The following is a 24,191-nucleotide window of genomic DNA, read 5'->3' as shown; positions in this document are numbered from 1 at the left end:
TAACTCTGGACGAGCTGACAAAGGCCGTTGAGTCCTTCGAGACGAGTAAAACTCCCAGGAGCGACGGCTTACCGGTTGAGTTGTACTCGGCCCTGTGGGACTGGGTCGGCCCGGACCTGCTGGAAGTATACGAGAGTATGCTCCTGGCCGGCAGCATGTCAGAATCCATGAGGAAAGGCATCATCACCCTCATTTACAAGCGGAAGGGGGAGAGGGCAAAAATCAGAAATTGGCGGCCCATCTCACTGCTTAATGTTGATTACAAGATTCTGTCCAAAGTCATCACCAGTCGAGTCAAGTCTGCTCTGGAGTTGGTGATTCACCCTGATCAGACCTGTACTGTACCCGACAGGAAGATCTCTGATAGTCTCGCACTACCCAGGGATACGATCGCCTATGTATGGACAGGAGGGTGGACACCTGCCTCATCAGCCTGGACCAGGAGAAGGCTTTTGACAGGATATCGCACACCGACATGATGGACGTGCTTTCCAAAATGGGGTTTGGGGAGGGAATCTGCAATTGGATCCAACTGCTCTACACAAACATCAGTAGCGCAGTCTCAATCAACGGGTGGGAATCGGAAAGTTTCCCGATCAAATCTGGAGTCAGACAGGGCTGTCCTCTCTCCCCGGTCTTGTTTGTTTGTTGTATTGAACCCTTTGCTGAGTCTATTAGGAAGGATGCGAGCGTAAGAGGGGTGACAATCCCAGGCAGTGGAGGCACTCAGGTGAAAACCTCCCTGTACATGGATGACGTCGCCGTCTTCTGCTCGGATCCGCTGTCCGTGCGCAGACTGATGAGCATCTGCGACCAGTTCGAACTGGCCTCGGGAGCCAAAGTTAACCATGGCAAGAGCAAGGCCATGTTCTTTGGGAACTGGGCTGACCGATCCTTTGTCCCCTTCACCGTCAGGTCAGACTACCTGAAGGTGCTGGGGATATGATTCGGAAGGGAGGGGCAGCGATCTCTCTCCATTGTGGGTAAGAACCTGGTCATCAGGTGCGAGGTGCTCACTTTGTTGCTGTATGTGGTGCAGGTCTGGCCCATACCCCACTCCTGCGCTGTGGCGGTCACCCGAGCCATTTTCCGCTTCATCTGGAGATCTAAAATGGACCGGATCCGGAGGAACATGATGTTCAAATCTCTGGACAACGGTGGGAAAAATGTACCCAACGTGGCCCTCATCCTGATGACCACCTTCGTGTGCGGCTGCATCAAGCTGTGTGTAGATCTCCAGTACGCAAACTCCAAGTGTCACTACGTGCTGAGGTTCTATCTGTCCCCGGTGTTGCAAAGGATGGGCCTGGTCACATTGCCGCGGAACGCTCCATGCAGTTGGACCGTGCCGTACTGCCTATCCTTCGTGGAGCAGTTTCTGCGGGAAAACACCTTTGACCGCCGATCCATCAGGCAGTGGTCTGCACGGAATGTCCCCAAGGCCCTACGGGAAAAGGAGACAGGGGATCCTGTCGGATGGTTCCCTGAGCAGACCGCCAAAGTCATTTGGTGGAATGCCTCATCACCAGAACTTTCAAGCAATCACCAAGATGTAGCTTGGCTGGTGGTGAGAAGGGCCCTCCCCGTCAGATCCTTCCTGCACGCCCGAAGTCTCGTCCCCTCCGCGCAATTCCCCCCGCGGTGGCTGTGGTGGGGAAGAGATGATTGCCCACCTCCTCCTGGAATGTGTCTTTGCAAAGCAGGTGTGGAAGAGATGAAGTGGTTTTTGTTGAGGTTCATCCCTAGCAGCTCCGTAACACAGGAGTCTGTGCTCTGCGGGCTGTTCCCAGGGACGCACACCGAGACAAACATCAACTGCTGCTGGAGGACTATCAATTCGGTGAAAGACGCCCTTTGGTCTGCCCGAAACCTGCTGGTCTTGCAGCGCAAAGAGTTGTCCACGACCGAATGTTGCAGACTGGTACATTCCAAGGTCCAGCACTACATGCTGAGGGACGCATTAAAGCTTGGGGCAGCTGCAGCAAAGGCTCAATGGAGAAAGACCACAGTGTAAGGTCCCCCCACCAAGCTGAACTGAGGGGCTGGCTCCATGGAAAACCCCTCGAACTGTTTTGGGAAATTTCCGTTTGCTGTAAAATGTACATGGCATGAAAAATGAAATGGAAGGGTTGTGAGACAACTCACTCCTGTATTGAAGGAAACTGACCTCCTTTGCACTATTTGTAATTTTTGACTTGGTGCTGTTTCGAACTGTTTTGTCGTAATTTTTTACAGATTTTTATGAATAAAGTATATTTTGGAAATTAAAAAAAAGTTCAGGGAAGCCAGGGTCCACCATAAACTGAGCATGTGGGAGCAACAATCTCTCCATTGTGGGTAAGAACTTGGTCATCAAGTGCGAGGTGCTCACGTTGTTGCTGTACGTGGCGCAAGTCGCCCATTCTCCACTCCTGCGCTGTGGTGGTCACCCGAGCCATTTTCCGCTTTATCTGGAGGTCTAAAATGGACCAGGTCCGGAGGGACACGATGTTCTAACCTCTGGATAAGGGCGGGAAGAATGTACCCAACATCGCCCTCATCCTGATGACCACCTTCTTGTGCGGCTGCATCAAGCTGTGTGTAGACCCTCAGTACGCAAACTCCAAGTGTCACTACGTGCTGAGGTTCTATCTGTCCCCGTTGTTGTGAAGGATGGGCCTGGTCACATTGCCGCGGAACGCTCCATCCAGTTGGACCGTGTCGTACCAACTATCCTATGTGGGAATGTTTCTGCGGGAAAACACCTTTGACCACCAATCCATCAGGCAGTGGTCTGCACAGAATGTCCTCAAGGCCCTATGGGAAAAGGAGATGGTGGATCCGGTCGGATGGTTCCCCAAGCAGACCGTCAAAGTCATTTGGCGGAATGCCTCATCACCAGAACTATCAAACAAGCACCAGGATGTAGCTTGGCTGCTGGTGAGAAGGGCCCTCCCCGTCAGATCCCTCTTGCTCACCCGGAGTCTATGCCCCTCTACACGCTGCCCTTGAGGTGGCTGCAGTGGGGAAGAGACTCCTTCTGGAATGTGTCTTTGCAAAGCATGTGTGGAAAAGCATTTGTCGAGGTTCATCCCAAGCAGCTCTGTAACACAGGAGTCTGTGCTCTGTGGACTGATCCCAGGGACACACACTGAGATAAACATCAACTGCTGCTGGAGGACTATCAATTTGGTGAAAGACGCTCTTTGGTCTGTACGAAATTGGCTGGTCTTCCAGCGCAAAGAGTTGTCCACCACCGAGTGTTGCAAACTGGCACATTCCAAGGTCCAGGACGACAGGCTGAGGGATGCACTCAAGCTTGGAGCTGCCGTCACAAAGGCTCAATGGGGAAAGACCACAGTGTAAAGTCGCCCCACCATAGTGAACTGAGGGGCTGGACCCATGGGAAACCCCTCGGGCTGTATACACCAAATGTGGGTTTGCTGTAAAATGTACACGACATGAAAAAAGGAATGGAAGGGTTGTGTGGCAACTCACTCCTGCTTTGAAGAAAACTGATTTCTTTTGCACCTTTTTTTTAGAATTAGAATTAGAACATTACAGCACAGTACAGGCCCTTCGGCCCTCGATGTTGCGCCGACCTGTGAAACCATCTGACCTACACTATTCCATTTTCATCCATATGTCTATCCAATGACCACTTAAATGCCCTTAAAGTTGGCGAGTCTACTACTGTTGCAGGCAGGGCGTTCCACGCCCCTACTACTCTCTGAGTAAAGAAACTACCTCTAACATCTGTCCTCTATCTATCACCCCTCAACTTAAAGCTATGTCCCCTCGTGTTTGCCATCACCATCCGAGGAAAAAGACTCTCACTATCCACCCTATCTAACCCTCTGATTATCTTATATGTCTCTATTAAGTCACCTCTCCTCCTCCTTCTCTCCAACGAAAACAACCTCAAGTCCCTCAGCCTTTCCTCGTAAGACCTTCCCTCCATCCCAGGCAACATCCTAGTAAATCTCCTCTGCACCCTTTCCAAAGCTTCCACATTCTTCCTATAATGCGGTGACCAGAACTGCACGCAATACTCCAGGTGCGGTCTCACCAGAGTTTTGTACAGCTGCAGCATGACCTCGTGGCTCCGAAACCCGATCCCCCGACTAATAAAAGCTAACACGCCATATGCCTTCTTAACAGCCCTATTAACCTGGGTAGCAATTTTCAGGGATTTATGTACCTGGACACCAAGATCTCACTGTTCATCTACACTACCAAGAATCTTCCCATTAGCCCAGTCCTCTGCATTCCTGTTACTCCTTCCAAAGTGAATCACCTCACACTTTTCCACATTAAACTCCATTTGCCATCTCTCAGCCCAGCTCTGCAGCCTATCTATGTCCCTCTGTACCCTACAACATCCTTCGGCACTATCCACAACTCCACCGACCTTCGTGTCACTCGCAAATTTACTAACCCACCCTTCTACACCCTCTTCCAGGTCATTTATAAAAATGACAAACAGCAGTGGCCCCAAAACAGATCCTTGCGGTACACCACTAGTAACTAAACTCCAGGATGAACATTTGCCATCAACCACCACCCTCTGTCTTCTTTCAGCTAGCCAATTTCTGATCCAAAGCTCTAAATCACCTTCAACCCCATACTTCCATATTTTCTGCAATAGCCTACCGTGGGGAACCTTATCAAACGCCTTACTGAAATCCATATACACCACATCCACTGCTTTACCCTCATCCACCTGTTTGGTCACCTTCTCGAAAAACTCAATAAGGTTTGTGAGGCACGACCTAACCTTCACAAAACCGTGCTGACTATCGCTAATGAACTTATTCTTTTCAAGATGATTATAAATCCTGTCTCTTATAACCTTTTCCAACATTTTACCCACAACCGAAGTAAGGCTCACAGGTCTATAATTACCAGGGCTGTCTCTACTCCCCTTCTTGAACAAGGGGACAACATTTGCTATCCTCCAGTCTTCCAGCACTATTCCTGTCGACAATGACGACATAAAGATCAAGGACAAAGGCTCTGCAATCTCCTCCCTAGCTTCCCAGAGAATCCTAGGATAAATCCCATCTGGCCCAGGGGACTTATCTATTTTCACACTTTCCAAAATTGCTAACACCTCCTCCTTGTGAACCTCAATCCCATCTAGCCGAGTCGTCTGAATCTCAGTATTCTCCTCGACAACATTTTCTTTCTCTACTGTAAATACTGACGAAAAATATTCATTTAACGCTTCCCCTATCTCCTCTGATTCCACACACAACTTCCCACTACTATCCTTGATTGTCCCTAATCTAGGGCGGAACAGTGGCGCAGTGGTTAGCACCGCAGCCTCACAGCTCCAGCGACCCGGGTTCAATGCTGGGTACTGCCTGTGTGGAGTTTGCAAGTTTTCCCTGTGTCTGTGTGGGTTTTCTCCGGGTGCTCCGTTTTCCTCCCACATGCCAAAGACTTGCAGGTTGATAGGTAAATTGGCCATTAGAAATTGCCCCTAGTATAGGTAGGTGGTAGGGAAAATATTGGGACAGGTGGGGATGTGGTAGGAATATGGGATTAGTGTAGGATTAGTATAAATGGGCGGTTGATGGTCGGCACAGACTCGGTGGGCTGAAGGGCCTGTTTCAGTGCTGTATTTCTAAACTAAACTAACTCTAGTCATTCTTTTATTCCTGATATACCTATAGAAAGCCTTAGGGTTTTCCTTGATCCTATCCGCCAATGACTTCTCGTGTCCTCTCCTTGCTCTTCTTAGCTCTCCCTTTAGATCCTTCCTGGCTAGCTTGTAACTCTCAAGCGCCCTAACTGAGCCTTCACGTCTCATCCTAACATAAGCCTTCTTCTTCCTTTTGACAAGCGCTTCAACTTCTTTAGTAAACCACGGCTCCCTCGCTCGACAACTTCTTCCTTCCCTGACAGGTACATACTTATCAAGGACACGCAGTAGCTGCTCCTTGAATAAGCTCCACATTTCGATTGTTCCCATCCCCTGCAGTTTCCTTCCCCATCCTACGCATCCTAAATCTTGCCTAATCGCATCATAATTTCCTTTCCCCCAGCTATAATTCTTGCCCTGCGGAATATACCTGTCCCTGCCCATCGCTAAGGTAAACCTAACCGAATTGTGATCACTATCACCAAAGTGCTCACCTACATCTAAATCTAACACCTGGCCGGGTTCTTTACCCAGTACCAAATCCAATGTGGCATCGCCCCTGTTTGGCCTGTCTACATACTGTGTCAGAAAACCCTCCTGCACACACTGGACAAAAACTGACCCATCTAAAGTACTCGAACTATAGTATTTCCAGTCAATATTTGGAAAGTTAAAGTCCCCCATAACAACTACCCTGTTACTCTCGCCCCTGTCGAGAATCATCTACGCTATCCTTTCCTCTACATCTCTGGAATGTCAACTTGGTGCTGTTTTGAACTGTTTTGTCATGCATTCTTTTTAACAGATTTTTATGAATAAAGCATATTTTTGGGGGGAGAAAAAGTTCAGAAAAGGTTCACTAGGCTGATTCCTCGGATGAGGGGTTTGTCTTTTGAGGAAAGGTTGAGCAGGTTGGGCCTGTACTCATTGGAGTTCAGAAGAATCTTATTGAAACATATCAGATCCTGAGGGGGCTCGACAGGCTAGATGCTGAGAGGATGTTTCCTCTTATGGGGGAATGTAGAAATAGGGCACACAGTTTCAAATTAAGGTGATTCCAATTGAAGATGATGATGAGGAGGAATTTCTTCTCTCAGTAGGTCATTAGCATTTGGAATTCTCTTTCCCAGCGAGCAGTGGAGGCTGGGTCAATAAATATATTCAAGGCTGAGTTAGACAGATTTTTGATTGACAAGGGAGCCAAGGGTTATGAGGGGGCAGGAAAGTGAAGTTAAGACCACGATCAGATCAGCCATGATTTTATTGAATGGCGGAGTAGGATCAAGGGGCTGAATGGCCTACTGCTGTTCCTACTTCTTATGTTCTTATACCCACACAGACAGTCCTTTTTCACAGCTACTCTAAAACGAATGATATTTTAATGACTCTTGCACACAATCCTCTCCGACTGAAACATACTTCATTCACCTGACTTCATTCTCCAAATCTAGATCCAGTACCATCTCCTTCCCCATTGGATGGAAATATACTGATTCAGAAAGTTCTCTTACACACATTCCAGGAATTCTTCTCCCTCTTTGCCCTTCACACAGTTATTTTCCCAGCCTGTATTCAGATAATTGAAATCCCCATTAGCATTACTCAGAGGTTCTTGCATCTTTCGACAATTTGCCTGCAAATTTGCTCCTCTATCCACTTCCTACTATTTAGTGGCCTGGATATACACTGAGCAGTGGAATATTTCCTCTGTTGATGCATTATTCTAAACAAATCGATTCTACCTTTCAACCCTCAAGTACATTTTCTCTTCCTAGTGCTGTAACAGTATCTTTGATCAATACAGCTGCACCCACACAATCCTCTGCCTATTTTTAGATTAGATTAGATTAGAGATACAGCACTGAAACAGGCCCTTCGGCCCACCGAGTCTGTGCCGAACATCAACCACCCATTTATACTAATCCTACACTAATCCCATATTCCTACCAAACATCCCCACCTGTCCCTATATTTCCCTAGCACCTACCTACACTAGTGACAATTTATAATGGCCAATTTACCTATCAACCTGCAAGTCTTTTGGCTTGTGGGAGGAAACCGGAGCACCCGGAGAAAACCCACGCAGACACAGGGAGAACTTGCAAACTCCACACAGGCAGTACCTGGAATCGAACCCGGGTTCCTGGAGCTGTGAGGCTGCGGTGCTAACCACTGCGCCACTGTGCCGCCCTTTTCTTCTCTATCTTTCTTGAATACATCGCAGTGAGGAATATTAAGTTCCCATTCCTCCCCTTGTTTGATCCATGTCTCCGTTATTGCCACTGGATCACAATCCCATGTGGCTACTTGTGCCTGCAGCTCACCAATCCTATTTACCATGCTGCAAGTATTTACAAACATGCACTCTAAACCTATCTCAGTCTGCCTTGCATTTGTCTCTTGTTTGAGTCTTGTGTTTCTGAACTATTCTTTATTCTAATGCTATTTGTTTCTCTCAGTCCTCGGTGCACCTTGTATCTATTCTCTAATGCTTCATTCTTGTGCCCCTCCCCCAGCCAAATTAGTATAAATCCTTTCACAAAGCATTAGTTAAAGTGACAGCGAGGACATTTGTCCTGTCCATCTTGTGCAGGTCACATCAACACCAGAAGTGGTGACAATGTTCCTGGAAGCTGTCGCCCTGCCTCATCCACCATTTCTCCAGCCATGCATTAACCTGTATTATCCTACTATTCCTATACTCACTAATACACATGGGAGTAATCAAAATATTATAACCTTTGTGGTCTTGCTCTTTAACTTCCTTCCCAGCTCCTAAAACTCTGATTGTAGGATCTCAACCCTTTTCATACCCATGTCATTGGTTCCAAAATAGACCACGACTTCTGACTGTTCTTCTTCCCCATTGAACATATTTTGAAGACTGAAAACTGGTTTCAGAATCTCACACTTGGTCCCACTGCCAAGCGGCCGGTGAGGGCGGTGGGGAGGTGAGTGGGGGGCGGGGGGGGGAAGCTGCAGCGAGGTCCCCCCACTGCTGGTAATATGCGGCGGGCCTTTCCCGAAGTCGGGGGTCGAGGCGGGCCTCTTCCCGCAGAATTTTATGGCCCCCTCCTGCCGTGACCCATGACATCGAGAGCCTGGTAAAATTCAGCCCAATATGTTCAGCTGCAATGGCGGTTCATGCTGCCCTCTTCTGGTCATTGGCTGACTTACATGCAAAGTTTCTGTAAAATGAATGTAACGTGGATATATTGCCAGGACAGGGGAGGATCACCTTGAGATTTTTTAGGAAGAAGCAGAGCAGTTGGACTAATTGGAGAACACAGCCAAAGATACAGCACTGGCATGATGGGCCAAATGGTCTTTGTTCACTATTCTATGACTCGATGAACATTTCCCATCCTAATTTCACATTTTCTACAACTGCAGCATTTGGCTTTGTAAAGGTCTGGTGTGTAGACTTTTCCCAGAGCTGCAAATAGTACCTTGTGACAATATAAACTGTCAGTGTGTGAATGTGGGTGTCACATTTATATACAAAATGAGAGCTGAAGTTATGACGGTGTCAGTTGTAAATGTATTTTCATTATGTTTCTAATCTGTAATATGTTATACATATCTATGATTGAAACTGTGCTCCTGTAAATGGTGAGTTTTATTAATCATTCATTGGATGTGGACATCGTTTACAAGGCCAACATTTACTGCCCATCCTGACTTGCCCTTGAGATGCTGGTGCTGAACCGGCTTCCTGAACAGCTGCAGCCCGTGTGGATTTGCAGTTTTTCTTGTAGTTATTCATTTGAAACAGATGAACGGAATGCTCGGGCATTTCAGAGAGCAGTAAAGAGTTAACTACATTGCTGTGAGTTTGAAGTCACACATGGGCCAGACCAGGTGAGGAGAACAGATTTCCTGTCCTAAGAACATTAGTGAACCAATACTCCAGTTGTTTCATTGTCACCATTACTGATACAAGCTATTTATTGTTGATTTATTTCATTAACTGAACTTAAATTCTGCAACTGTGGTGATGGGATTTGAAATCACTGTCACCAGATTATTGATGGGATTTGAAATCACTGTCACCAGATTACTGATGGGATTTGAAATCACTGTCACCAGATTATTGATGGGATTTGAAATCACTGTCACCAGATTACTGATGGGATTTGAAATCACTGTCACCAGATTATTGCTGGGATTTGAAATCACTGTCACCAGAGTACTGATGGGATTTGAAATCACTGTCACCAGATTATTGCTGGGATTTGAAATCACTGTCACCAGAGTACTGATGGGATTTGAAATCACTGTCAACAGATTATTGCTGGGATTTGAAATCACTGTCACCAGATTACTGATGGGATTTGAAATCACTGTCACCAGGTTATTGCTGGGATTTGAAATCACTGTCACCAGATTACTGATGCGATTTGAAATCACTGTCACCAGATTATTGCTGGGATTTGAAATCGCTGTCACCAGATTACTGATGGGATTTGAAATCACTGTCACCAGGTTACTGATGGGATTTGAAATCACTGTCAGCAGATTATTGCTGGGATTTGAAATCACTGTCACCAGATTAGCGATGGGATTTGAAATCACTGTCACCAGATTATTGCTGGGATTTGAAATCACTGTCACCAGATTATTAGTCCAGGCCTCTGGATTACTAGTGCAGTAAATATTACCACTATTTTACTGTAGCCAGGGGTGCATCAATGGGCTCATTATGAATAAATGTGTATGTCTGTGTGTGTGGTTTTGGAATATATTTGTGTGTATCTTTGTGTATAAATGTACTTAGGTGTTATTAATAAATAAAACAGAAATAAATAAACAGATAATTTTTTTTGAATAAGACAATTCAACCTGAATACATAATAGATTTGTGCAAATAAGCATGTAAGCAGTATTTAACACAAGAAATCAAAAATGTTCGAGTTTAACATGGATGAAAGGAAGAGCAAATGTAACAGGGCTTTAAGGTGATAAACTCATAGAATCAGTGACTGGTTACAGCACAGAAGGAGGCCATTCAGCCTATCGTGTCAATGCTAGCTCTCTGCAACAGCAACTCACCCAGTCCCACTCCACTGCCTTTTCTCCATTGCCCTGCAAGTTTTTCTCCTCAGATAATTATCCAATTCTCTTTTGAAGGCCTCGATTGAACCTGCCTCCGCCGCACTCTCAGGCAGTGCATTCCAGATCCTAACCACTCGCTGCTTAAAATAGTTTTTCCTCATGTTGCCATTGATTCTTTAGCCAATCATCTTAAATTCGTGTCCTCTGGTTGTAGATCCTTCCAGCAATGGGAACAGTTTCTCCCTATCTACTCTGTCCAGACACAAGAACACAAGAACATCAGTAGTATGAGAAATGGTCCATTTTCCTGCTGATTTTTCTATTGCCTCACCTCAATAACCACAATAACAATCATCTCCTTGGGTTTCTTGGTTTATTGAATGTATTTGCAGTCCTGACACAGTGTGAATCCACAGAAGTCATCGATAAGGTCCATCTACTGCCCCGTGACATGGTGTAGCTAGCTTTATTCTATCAATGAAAGTAATTCGTATTGGCATTACATACTATATTGCTTGCTTGCTAGCTAATGCATTTGTGCTGCTCTCCATTGATGTTTGTATGCTACTTTATTTACAGGGAGAAATATGTTTTAAATCAGACTGTGTTTTGAAGGCATCAGATTGGCTATACAATTTATATACAGATTAATTGCCCCCATGTCTGTGGCTGAGTCAATAATTTTGTCAAATGTCCATGGTGCAACATCAACATGTCAGTGCCTATCCCTGCACAGATAAGAGGGGCTCCCTCTTCATTTAGGGTAGGGGGGAGGGGGAATGGCTTTCCCAGAAGACATAAATCTCAAAGAACACATCCATTCAGAGTTTTGACTGAACTGAACTGCACAGAATGTTGTGAGATAACAATCCAGTTCCTTTTCCCACTCTCTTGGGGCTTGAGGAAAAAATGTTCTTTAAAACAAAGAAAGAAATGCACTGGACACATTCAACTGGAGAAACGGGATCAAAATTCTTTGCCGCTGTTTGTTGTTCCACCTCCCCTAAAGATTTAATGGGTGTATGTGGCGTGGCAATGGAATGATGGAAACTCGGAAACCCCAAGGTAGATTTGCCCAGATTTGTGCTGAGCTGACGTACCACATTTAGTCTCAGTGTCCTTAGTTTAAGAATGGGAAAACGTAGCCAGGATTCCTCCTCCTAATAGCAATTCAGTGACTTGATGTCAATTACACAGGGATGGACCTGAGGCAAGGGAGAGATTAAGCTCAACTTGTGATGTGCTCCAAGCAGCCTGTCAACAATGGCTCTCTCAGCTCACACATGAAGAATGTTCTAGAAGGCTGACCAAACCCATGGATCATAATCCCAGTGAGGACTCAACAACCAGAGGAGGAGAAAAACAATGATTGGATAAAATAATTGAAATGCTGTTTGTAAAGTTATATATAATGCAACAGTTCATGCTGCAACAAAACAACATGATGTGGGTTTGAACCCGTAAGTGCCCAGCAGTAATATTCTCCATCTACAGACTAGGAGGCTCCTCAGTGAAAGTGAAATTGGAGTGTCAGCCTAGGACATGAAAGCTAGTGCCAGTTATTTTAGCAAACTAAGACACACAGGTTCAACTGGTAGAAAGCAAAATTAGGACTGATGTCAGGAAGTTCCGTACACAAATAGTGATCGCCGTGTGGAAAAGACTTCCAGATAGGGCAGTGAAGATAAAAAAGCTTGTCAACACTGAAGAAACAGTTGGAGAGTGTGGGAGTGAGGGATGCAGTTCTTTCTGCATCAATGAGCTTGAATAGGCCAGATGGCATTCCTCAGAATCCCAATGTTTATAACCTGTAAGGCTGAATTGCTATATATCTGGGGATAGGTTATCTGTTTGCTTCGTAGTCTGAGTGAAGTGTCTCGCATGGGCAAAACAACCAATGGAAAAGAGGTAACTCACCTACATGAGACTCCCTCTCATGCAGTGACAAGGTTATGATAAGCATGGTGAGGACACAGAACTGCGAGCTCAAGGTACAGCTAACAGATCTTCAAAATAGATTTGGAAAACCTGTATGTATTTTACATCACCTCTTTGTAAAACCCAAGATCTTATTCACAAATGTGTTTCTGAATCTATTTCACTAATCCTCACATCAACTGGATCCATTATTAAGTCTTTGTGGTCAAAATCCTGAAGTTCCCTCTTGCATTTTGGGTGTATTTAGACTGCATTTTCGATCAGTGTGAAGTGGTTTCAACTTTGCACTGACACTTTTATTATGTTCATTCAGAGGTAATGTAAGATCCATCTTCGAAAAGGGTGACAGAACTAAGCCGAATAATTGCAGCCCAGTTAATTTAACATCTATGTTAGTTGAGTGAGTATGTTCAAGACTGAGATTGGTAGAGTGTTGGACATGAATGGAAACAAGGGAAATGGGGATAGGGTGGGAAATGGATTGAGGTAGAAGATCAACCATGATCTTATTGGATGGTGGAGAGGCTCGAGGGGCCGTACAATCTACACCCGCTCCTATTTCTTATTTTCTAGGTCAATGTTTAGAATCTTTAAAGATAAAATTACTAAATATCCAAGTGAGAAAATTATTAGAAGTAGAAACACTGGTTTCATAAAGGAAAATCGTGCTCGACAAAACCCAATAGAGTTCTTTTGAAGTGACAGATAATGGTGGCCGTGTGTACAGGGACATTCGGAATGCCTTGGAAAAGTTAGTAGAGAGGAGACCATTGGAGAAGATTAACACTTTTGGAATTAGGGGAATGGGATGAAATGGGATTAAAAACTGGTTCTGAGAGAGGGGAGAGTAGGAGTTAAGGGCAGTTTCTCCGAGGGGATGGAAGTGGGTAGCAGTGCCCCACACGGTTCTGTTCTAGTGCTGCTAATTTGTAGTGTGTAAGGTCACTTGTGCACTTGGCGAGGAGTGAATTATGGTGCAGGGCATGGGGAAGATGCAAAAAGACCATCTTTAAGAAAAGGAGTCTGGCCTCAATGGTCCGGGTGGAAACACTTGTGACACCATGCAGTCACACTGACTCCCTCGTATGCATGGGTTTGGCCTGTGTTGACAGCCCGAGCAATAAGGGAATAATTTTTTTCTACAGAATGTAACATTTGTTTCGCTTTCGGTTGAGTTGAAGAATGACGGTTTTTATACAATTGAGAAACTGGTTCTTGCAAACTGCTTGTTTCTCTTATGGAGTTTGTTGAACCCAGACTGAGCCACAACACTTCAATAACCTGAAACATTCTCAGCACAGTAACTTTTTATTCATGTGATTGTGTTTTTTACTCCCCAGATCTAGAAGACAGCAGCTTGACAGATGATATTGAGTCTTCAAGCACTTCACTGAGCTGCTGTGCTTCCAGCAGAGGCTCTGCAGCAAAAGCAGGCTTGCCTTCCGAAGACTGCACTACTAAACAGACCATACAACTTACCGAAGAAATCCAGAACCCACAGGTCAAACAAAACTCATCCCTGACCTTTTGTAAATGTATTCCCTTTCTCTACAAGCATGAAAAAACATGAGGTAATCAAGATTAGAGCCGTCCGACAATCTGATCCATTCAAGCACAGGGAATATAACTTTTTGGGGGGTGGGAGATGTTTGTAAATAGTTAAGGATCTAAAGGCTAAGTGTGTTGATGAGCAACATTGTGGTAGAACGCGAGGAATTTTGAGGCCAGAGAAACCGTGGTTCTACAAAAGACCAGCGTTAATCTTGCATGACCTCTAATAATGCCTCATCAAAAAGATGACTATAATTCATAACCGAGTTCCTTTAACTTCTGTAAACAGCTGCTTTGAAACTGTTTACAAACATAATCACTTATATTGTGGATTTTTTAAAACCCAGTGTAATAAGTTCCTCTCCTTCCCAGAGATTTAAGTTATTATAATTCTCAAATGACATTAATAGGATTGTCCCAATCAGGAGCCATTTGACCTGTCTGCTTTTGTAGACTAATTACACTCTATCCTCAAGGCTCAATGGGAACTCAGTGCATTTGTGTAAAAACCAGACAGGGAATTGTGAAAATATACTAAATCTGTGTTTTTTAAGCTGCTGGAAACAAATTGCACTTTTTAATTTAGAAACGCAGTTTCTCGAGTTCCCCAATGGTCTAGTGGTAAAGGTACTGCCGTTCACCTGACATTCAACCATATGAACCAGAGGATCTCAGGTTTGATTCCCACTCTTGGCTGAGTTAGCTAATTTCAACTAGAGACACTGTCGGGGCTGCTGCAGTTACCTCAGTCACCACTTGAACCATGTAGGTTTGGTGCTCCGAAGTCGGAGATGATAAAGGGGGTGAGAAAGGGAACGGTGGCCTCATTCCCTGTCTCTGTTCAAGTTTTGGAGCTGGGGGATCCTCCAAACACCACCAGGTTTCATCAATTTCTGTCTCCGCTGGGCAAGCTAATATTGTCACTTGCTGTCCTTCCATCCTCTTCGCAACCACTCACAATCACTCTGGTGAGCAGATTGTTGAGGTATTTGCTGTTTGCTTCTCTCATTGCAGTGTGGCAGGGGCCTGGAGAACATGACCTTTGGAGATGCTGGATGGTTTTGGAGGGTGCTGGACTCAATCATTATCCTGTTGAGGAATAAGCAGAACAAAGAGATGCTAACGCTTGAGGTGCTGTCATACCTGTCGAAGAACATGATTCAGTTGAGAGCAAACACTAATCCACCCTTTGTCGACACAATTCTCAGCAGAATTCAGTCACTCTTTGAGGGAAGGTGTGAGAAAGTACTGGTGGAAATGTTCCAATGTGTTGGGAAACTTGACCAAGTGGAATCTGAGGGTGAAGATCTTTCTTCTACCAACAGGTCCATTCCAAACTGGTTCACTTATTGTTGCACTTGGATGGAAAGAGTGAGGAGATCATCAGATCTTGTAGGTCAACACTGTGGATGATCTTGCCACTTACTGGATCTGCCGAGGCTTCCTCATAGATATCTAGAGGAGCCCAATGGGAGTTACATGGACTTCCTCAGATACCTATCACAGCAGTTAGTTTAAGATGCTTCGAAACCTGTGGAGCTTTTATCAGTTCTCCAAGGAAGACAGTCACAGTGACTGCCTGACAGTGTTGGATCTTAAGGATGTGAGAAGCCAGCTGCTCCACAATACCAGGCAGACTGGGACCAACATATTCCACCATTGCTCTGGCAGCAGAACAACCCCCTTGTTGAATTTGCAGAGGTTCATCATCTGTTCCCATCCTCCATTTCTTTCCATGTATTCAGCTCCGTCTCTATAATTGTCTGATTCAAAGGGATCTTTAGTGTCTCCACACTATTGACACACAAATCCCTACTTATAGATGTTTGAAATTGAGCTGTGAATTCTCTCTGCTGTGATTCACTCTCAGAAACAAAACCATTGATCAGAGAAAGATCAATTCCTATACCATGGATTGTGAGTTATTCTCAATAATGAGCAGGAGCAGCTCCGAGAACACGCAGTGACCTTTTCAACTTTACTCCTGCAGCAGCTGGAACGTGTCTGATCCGCCCGGTGGGTTACCTGGTGGACGAGCTGTGTAATGAACTGCTGCTGTCCCCCACCAGAATGAAACCTAAAGACACAGACCTCGATCCTCCTCCACCTCCTCCTCTTCAGAACAACAAACTGATCATTCTTTCAACATGACCTACACATTTGTAAATGTATGGATTGTAATTAAATAAATATTCTGTTGTGTTATTGTAACTATTGGTGAATCTTCAAACCCATTCAGGGAGGCAGTATTCCTGACACAGAGCAGCAGTGAGCAGGAGGAACTGTGGATAACATTGAGGAGAAATCTGTCTCTCCCCCGGGGGTGACAGAAGCAGGAGGTCTCAGCTGAGGATTCCAAGAGCAAGATCTCCGAGGCCTCGGCTGGTAAAGATCAATGATTGATGAGCATTGGTCTCACACACAGGCTGTGGAGACAGTCTCTTCTCTCCTGGTGCAGATGACGGGACAATTGGAGGAGTCCAGAACTCACACCGACAACACAATGAGGGAGGCAACACATGAAGTGTGGAAGACCCTGGGCACTGGCCGTCCGGGAGATCAATGTAGCTGCCAACCAGACATTAGGAGGAGGGTAGAAGAGCTCTGGTCACTTCTACAATGACAACAGTTACTGCTTCCATAGCTGGCATTCTGACAACGTAGCCTTGACTGCTCAGAAACTGCTGTTTCATCATCATTGCCATAACTCCTGGTAAATCCCTGATCCAGAATTAGCCCACTGTTTGTTCACATTTAGCCATTTCTCCCCCGTCGCCCCAGTCATTTGATTCTGGTGAGTGCACTGTCACAAAATGATCAGAGTTACAGAGGCTCAGAGAGGGAAATCATGGCAGAAATCCCAGTGGTCACTTCTGGTGTGGAGTTTTGCTGTGGGGCCGTGTCCCACTTCACTTGCCAGACCAGCTCCCAGAAGTGGGTGGTTTTCAGAAGGAAATTCCAGCTGGTGATTTTGGGATACGGGTGCTGTGATAATAAGACTCGCCTGTTTGAAATCTGGTTTTCACATAACATTCTGATGAGCATAATTTGAAATTGCCTGGAGGCATGAAAACAGAAAGCTGCAGTTCATCACTCGAGTGCTGATTCGAAGCAATGTTCTTGGTGCAGTATAAGTGGATTCTACACACACATTTCCACTGAAGGTGTGAAGTGTGCTGTCTGACACACAGCAGCATGTTTCAGGATCACTCAGGGACTGAGGGAACGAAGGCACAGGTTCACAGATACAGTACTGGAGGTCTTGATGGAGGAGGTCCAAAGGAGGAGGAATGTCCTGTACTTAGAGGAGAAGGAGTCCACCTCCCTCTCCTGTCTCTCCTGTCCTTCTCTCCTGCCGCGGCTGGTGCTGCTCAGCCTGGCCTCGTGTCCTCCTCCCATTTCTCCCGCAGACCGAGCAAGATGTCAATGACCAAACGCTCCCTTTCTCCTGCTGATTCCTATAAAGTTTCCAATAAGGTGGAGTAACACAGCACTTACTCTTTATAGGTGAAATCCTCAGAGTTTTTCCCGAGTAAATGCTGACAGAGTGTTGGTGAAGTCTTGACAAAGTTTCCCAGAAAGTCTCCCAACGTGTTTCAAATGTCCTCTTCAAACCTCCAGCAGTAAGTGAACAGTAAAAAGTGATTAATCTTTAAATAGCACTTGAAATCCTCAGCGATGACTTGTTTACTCCTGTCACTGTCAGGAGACGGTGTGAGTTCAAGAGCCAGCCACCAAAATGCTGTACTGAGCAAGATGTCGATGACTAAACACTCCCTTTGTCCTGGTGACTCTGATAGGGAGGGGTCGACCCAACTCACAATCTCACTGATTTCACACAAATCATAAACTGCAGGACTGTCTGTCAAATTAACCTCCAATGTAGCATTCAAAATAAAATATGAATTCATAATTTAATAGTTTGTTTTAAAACTCCTCTGTGGTCACTGTGATACAAAAACACTTTACTTCCTTCATGTGATGATGTGATCTTCCAAAAGGAAATTGAAACAGTCCTCGTTCAGGAGTGAGAATTCTTCTGGTCACTGGCTGCAGAGTTAAAGGTGCCAACAATAGCTTCCTCTCTTGCGGATTTCCACTGTAATCACAGTTTCATAGAACAAGGAAAGTGTTTACCAGCATATATCAGCAGTATGGAATTCTGTTGTGTATACAGGAAAGGGAGGTGGGAACAGGACAGGCACATGGGATTAGGACGACTGCTCATGTGGAGGATGATCACCAGTAATCTATCAGAGATCAGATTACACCAGAGAGACTCCAAAAGAGAAACTGGTGTTGAATTTGTGAGGCTTGTTTTGTGGAATGCTTTAGTGTTTGATGAGAATGTTGAACCAGTGAAATTTTGCAGCTGTGGGATGACAGTTACCTGAATAGATATTATAATATTTATTGCAACATTAAGGTACCATGTGTACTGAGTGTAACAACGTTAGCAGCATCCAATCATACAGCTGTGAAATATCTGCAAATGTTGCTATTTATGTCGTGAGACAAATTGAAAAGTGTTTAATTTCTCTGCGATTTAAGTAGACATCTAGTCACTGGACCCAGAACCCTGAAGTGGAAGAAAATCATTCTCGTTCTCGAGGGACTGCCTCAGAAGAAGAAGAAGAAGAAGAATGGAATAAAGTAACACCCTGACAGTTCATTAATTGTCTGTATGGAACCTTGCAGAATTTGGAAGACAGGCAGAAAAGTCAAAGTCACTGTCCTGGTCCCAAGTCCTCCACTCTTCCAATATTGCATATTTACATCTCTATAAAGGAGATGGCTTTTTGGTAAAGGAGCAGAATTCCTGCTGTGTATTTGTGTGAGGTCCTGGGTTCAAATCATACATAAGCCCTCATTTCGCCAGTAACATTAGAACTTGTAAGTGAAGTATATAATACTTTTTCCCATGCGAATTGTGAAATTTACAATAGTCTGCTACAAAAGAGGTTGAACCTCTGTTGAAAAAGGGAGCGAAGGAAAGACCGAGTAATTACAGGCCAGTCAGACTAACCTCAGTCATGGCCCAATAACTGGAACCTATTCTGAGAGACAGAATAAACTGTCAGTTCGAAAAGCACAGGTTAATCAAGGATAGTCAGCATGGATTTTTAAGCGAAGATCTTGTTTGACCAACTTGATGGAATTTTTTGAAGAAGTAACAAGGAAGATAAATGAGGGTAGTGCAGCTGACGTGTCCTACATGGATGTTAGCAAGGCATTTGGCAAGGTCCCACATGGCAGACTGGTTAAAAAAATAAAAACCCATGGGATCCAGGGAAATGCAGTAAGGTGGATACAAAATTAGCTCAGTGGCAGGAAACAAAGGGTAATTGTTGACGGGTGTTTTAGCGACTGGAGGGCTGTTTCCAGTGGTGTTCTGCAGGGCTCAATACCAGGTCCCCTGCTTTTTGTGGTACATATTAGCGATTTGGAAGTCAATGTAGGGGGCATGATCAAGACCTTTGCAGACGACACAAAGATTGGCCATGAGGTAGATAATGAGGAGGATAGCTGTAGGCTGCAGGAAGATATTGATGGTTTGGTCAGGTGGGCAGAAAAGTGGCAAATGGAATTCAACCTGGAGAAGTGTGAAGTGATGCATTTGGGGAGGTCAAACAAGGCAACAGAATACACGATACTGAGAAGTATAGAGGAAGTGAGAGACCTTGGATTGAATGTCCACAGATCCCTGAAGATGGCAGGACAGGTCGATAAGGTGGTTAAGAAGGCAGATGGAATCCTTTCCTTTGTTAGCCGAGGTATAGAATACAAGAGCAGCGAGCTTATGCTGCAACTGTATAACTCATTGGTTAGGCTACAACTTGAGTTCTGTGTGCAGTTCTGGACACCTCATTACAGAAAGGATGCAATTGCACGAGAGAAGGTACAGAGGAGATTTACAAGGATGTTGCCAGGACTGGAAAAATGCAGCTATGAGGAAAGACTGGATAGGCTGGGGCTGTTCTCCTTGGAACAGAGAAGGCTGAGAGGAGATCTGATTGAAATGTACAACATTTTGAGCGGTCTAAATAGAGTGGAAGTGCAAGGTCTATTCACCTTGGCAGAGAGGTCAGTGACGAGGAGGCATAGATTTAAAGTGATTGGTAGAAAAATTAGAGGGGAGACGAGGAAAAACCTTTTCACCCAGAGGATGGTGTGGGTGTGGAACTCACTGCCTGAAAGGGTGGTTGAGACAGAAACCCTCAACTCATCCAAAAGGACTCTGGATAATCACCTCAAGTGCCGTAATCTGCAGGGCTACGCACCAAATGCTGGAAGGTGGGATTAGAACAGGTGGATCGTTTTTCAGCCGCCACAGACATGATGGGCCAAGTGGCCTCTTTCTGTGCGCTACACTTTCTATGATTCTGTGATTCTTAACTCTCTCCAGCATCTTGCTTATTGATTTTCTTGTTTTTCTTGTTTTTCACTTTGTTGATGCCTTTGAATAATTGTGGATCCTTCTTCAGAGTGTCTTCTTTCACCAGGTAGTTCTGACCTCTGATGATGTTGATCGTAATCAGCTTCAATTCGCTGATAGTTCTGGAACTGAGCAGATTTCCTTTGCTTGAGTCTACAACATGGAACTCAGTCTGACATGTGGACCCATGGGAGGATTTGAATGCCACCCCTGCGTTGGAGTTGCATCCATCCAATAAGAGACCGAGTAGAAGTGACAGTTCTGTCAGTCGAACATGAGACTTTTAATGGCAGGGTTGTGACTTTGAGTGCCATTCTGTTTTTCCCTTTTTTAAGGCTTCATGAGCAGAGAGTACAGGGAGTGTTTGAAAATGAGCAAGTCTCGCTTTGATTCAGGACTCTTACCTCTCAGCAGCATCTCACTATGAAAGATTGAATTTGATCTCATTTCATTCTCAGCTCGGGGTCTGTGCGGCTCAGTGGCACTTCTGGCTGTCTCCCGCTTCACAATCCATCAGTACTGAGAAAGCAATGGGGAATATTACTCACATGTTGTGTTCTTTAATTTTTTGGAAAACTTGAATGTATGTATTTTCTTCCAAAACAAGGACACCAAGCCACTGTTAATGTAGGGCTGAAATAGCTCAGTTGGGAGAGCGTTAGACTGAAGGTCTAAAGGTCCCTGGTTCAATCCTGAGTTTCAGCAATTTTGCTTCCTTATGCGTCCCTTGCCTTGGTTCTGATTTTCCAGTTGCACAATTTACTTTGAAATTATTTACCAAGCACCAGTGGATTGAATTTGAGAAACAACACAGAGTCATTTACAGCACAGAAGGTGGTTGTTTGGCCTATCACGTCCATGCTGGCTCTCCCCGGAGCAATAGAGTCAGTTCCACTCACCAGCTCGATCCCTTTCCTCCTGCAAGTTTCTTTCCTTCAAGTATCCATCCAATTTCCTTTTCAAATCATTGATTGTCTCTGCTTCCACCACACTCGTGGGCCAAGTCATTACCACCCATAACATAAAAAAGTTCCACCTCATCAAGGATGGTAAATACTTATATCTTCTATATTTGCTTATTCTCTATTTCTATGAGAATAGACTGGCAGTCAACATGAAAGGGAACGCAAAAATCTTCGAGCAGCATGTAAATGATAAGTGGGTAGTAAGAGGTTGATTAGGGCCTATTAGGGACAAAAAGGATAATATAAGCTTAGAGGTGCAGGGCAATGTTAATCTACTTAATGAGTACTTTGTATCAGTGATCACTTTGGAAGTGGAATTTGACAAAATATCAGTAGAAGTGAAGAGAGTGGAGGCAATGGAGAGAGTACAAATTAGGAGAGGGAGGTACTAAAAAGGCTGGCTGTGCTTAGGGTAGATAAATCACCTGGTCCGGATGGCTTACATCCCAGGTTGCGAAAGGAAATGCGGATGCAGATAACGGAAGGGCTTGCTATAATCTTCCAATCTTCCCTGGATACGGGGAGGTGCCAGAGGATTAAACAGTGGCAAATGCGATGCCCTCATTCAAGAAAGGGTGTAAGGACAGTCTGGGTAACTACAGGCCAGTTAGATTAACAGCAGTGGTGGGTAAGGTTTTAGAAAGAATAATCAGGGGAAAAAATCAACAGTCACTTGGAGAGGTTTGAGTTAATTAAGGAGAGTGAGCATGGATTTATAAATGGGAGTTCATGCTTGACTAATCTAACTGCATTTTTTGATGAACTAACAGAGCAGGTTGATGAAGGGAATGCTGTGGATGTTGTTTATATGGATTTTAAGGAAGCGTTTGACAAGGTACCACATAAAAGGGCGGTTAACAAAATTGAGGTTCGTGGTATAGGAGGGTCAGTGTCCAATTGGATAGAAAATTGGTTTAAGGACAGAAAACAGCGAGTCTTATTAAATGGTTCTTTGTCAGACTGGAGGATAGTGGACAGTGGTGTTCCCCAAGGGTCAGTGCCAGAACCACTGCTTTTTTAGCTAAAGGTAAGTGACTTGGATCTTGGAATACAGAGTAGAATCTCAAAATATGCCGATGACACCAAACTTGGAGGAGTGGCAAACAGTGAGGATGATATGAACTGCCTGCAACAGGACAGTGATAGGCTAGCAGAATGGGCAGACAGGTGGCAGATGGAATTTAATAGTGACAAGTGTGATATGATGTATGTTGGCAGAAGGAATAGGGAGAGGCAAAGAACAAAGAACAAAGAAAATTACAGCACAGGAACAGGCCCTTCGGCCCTCCAAGCCTACGCCGATCCAAATCCTCTATCTAAACCTGTCGCCTATTTTCTAAGGGTCTGTATCTCTTTACTTCCTGCCCATTCATGTATCTGTCTAGATACATCTTAAAAGACGCTATCGTGCCCGCGTCTACCACCTCCGCTGGCAATGCATTCCATGCACCCACCACCCTCTGCGTAAAGAACTTTCCACGCATATCCCCCCTAAACTTTTCCCCTTTCACTTTGAACTCGTGTCCCCTTGTAATTGAATCCCCCACTCTGGGAAAAAGCTTCTTGCTATCCACCCTGTCTATACCTCTCATGATTTTGTACACCTCAATCAGGTCCCCCCTCAACCTCCGTCTTTCTAATGAAAATAATCCTAACCTACTCAACCTCTCTTCATAGCTAGCGCCCTCCATACCAGGCAACATCCTGGTGAACCTCCACTGCACCCTCTCCAAAGCATCCACATCCTTTTGGTAATGTGGCGACCAGAACTGCACGCAGTATTCCAAATGTGGCCGAACCAAAGTCCTATACAACTGTAACATGACCTGCCAACTCTTGTACTCAATACCCCGTCCGATGAAGGAAAGCATGCCGTATGCCTTCTTGACCACTCTATTGACCTGCGTTGCCACCTTCAGGGAACAATGGACCTGAACACCCAAATCTCTCTGTACATCAATTTTCCCCAGGACTTTTCCATTTACTGCATAGTTCACTCTTGAATTGGATCTTCCAAAATGCATCACCTCGCATTTGCCCTGATTGAACTCCATCTGCCATTTCTCTGCCCAACTCTCCAGTCTATCTATATTCTGCTGTATTCTCTGACAGTCCCCTTCACTATCTGCTACTCCACCAATCTTAGTGTCGGCTGCAAACTTGCTAATCAGACCACCTATACTTTCCTCCAAATCATTTATGTATATCACAAACAACAGTGGTCCCAGCACGGATCCCTGTGGAACACCACTGGTCACACGTCTCTATTTTGAGACACTCCCTTCCACTGCTACCCTCTGTCTCCTGTTGCCCAGCCAGTTCTTTATCCATCTAGCTAGTACACCTTGGACCCCATGCGCCTTCACTTTCTCCATCAGCCTACCATGGGGAACCTTATCAAACGCCTTACTGAAGTCCATGTATATGACATCTACAGCCCTTCCCTCATCAATCGACTTTGTCACTTCCTCAAAGAATTCTATTAAGTTGGTAAGACATGACCTTCCCTGCACAAAACCATGTTGCCTATCACTGATAAGCCCATTTTCTTCCAGATGGGAATAGATCCTATCCCTCAGTATCTTCTCCAGCAGCTTCCCTACCACTTACGTCAGGCTCA

General features: G+C 44.9%; 1 long non-coding RNA gene across 1 annotated transcript in view; it reads left to right on the top strand.

Annotated features, from left to right (window-relative positions):
• Nucleotides 1–14,110, top strand: part of LOC137350441 (uncharacterized) — a 41,895-nt gene extending 27,785 nt beyond the window's left edge. Inside the window, exon 3 of the long non-coding RNA XR_010969419.1 lies at nucleotides 13,960–14,110. This is a non-coding gene — a long non-coding RNA (uncharacterized lncRNA). The remainder of the gene's footprint in view (nucleotides 1–13,959) is intronic.
• The last annotated feature ends 10,081 nt before the right edge of the window (nucleotides 14,111–24,191 follow it).

Source organism: Heterodontus francisci, chromosome 35, assembly GCF_036365525.1.
Source record: "Heterodontus francisci isolate sHetFra1 chromosome 35, sHetFra1.hap1, whole genome shotgun sequence".
NCBI classification, from domain to species: Eukaryota; Metazoa; Chordata; class Chondrichthyes; order Heterodontiformes; family Heterodontidae; genus Heterodontus; species Heterodontus francisci.
Note: the sequence above shows the minus strand (reverse complement) of the source record. Positions and strands in the feature narration are given on the sequence as shown.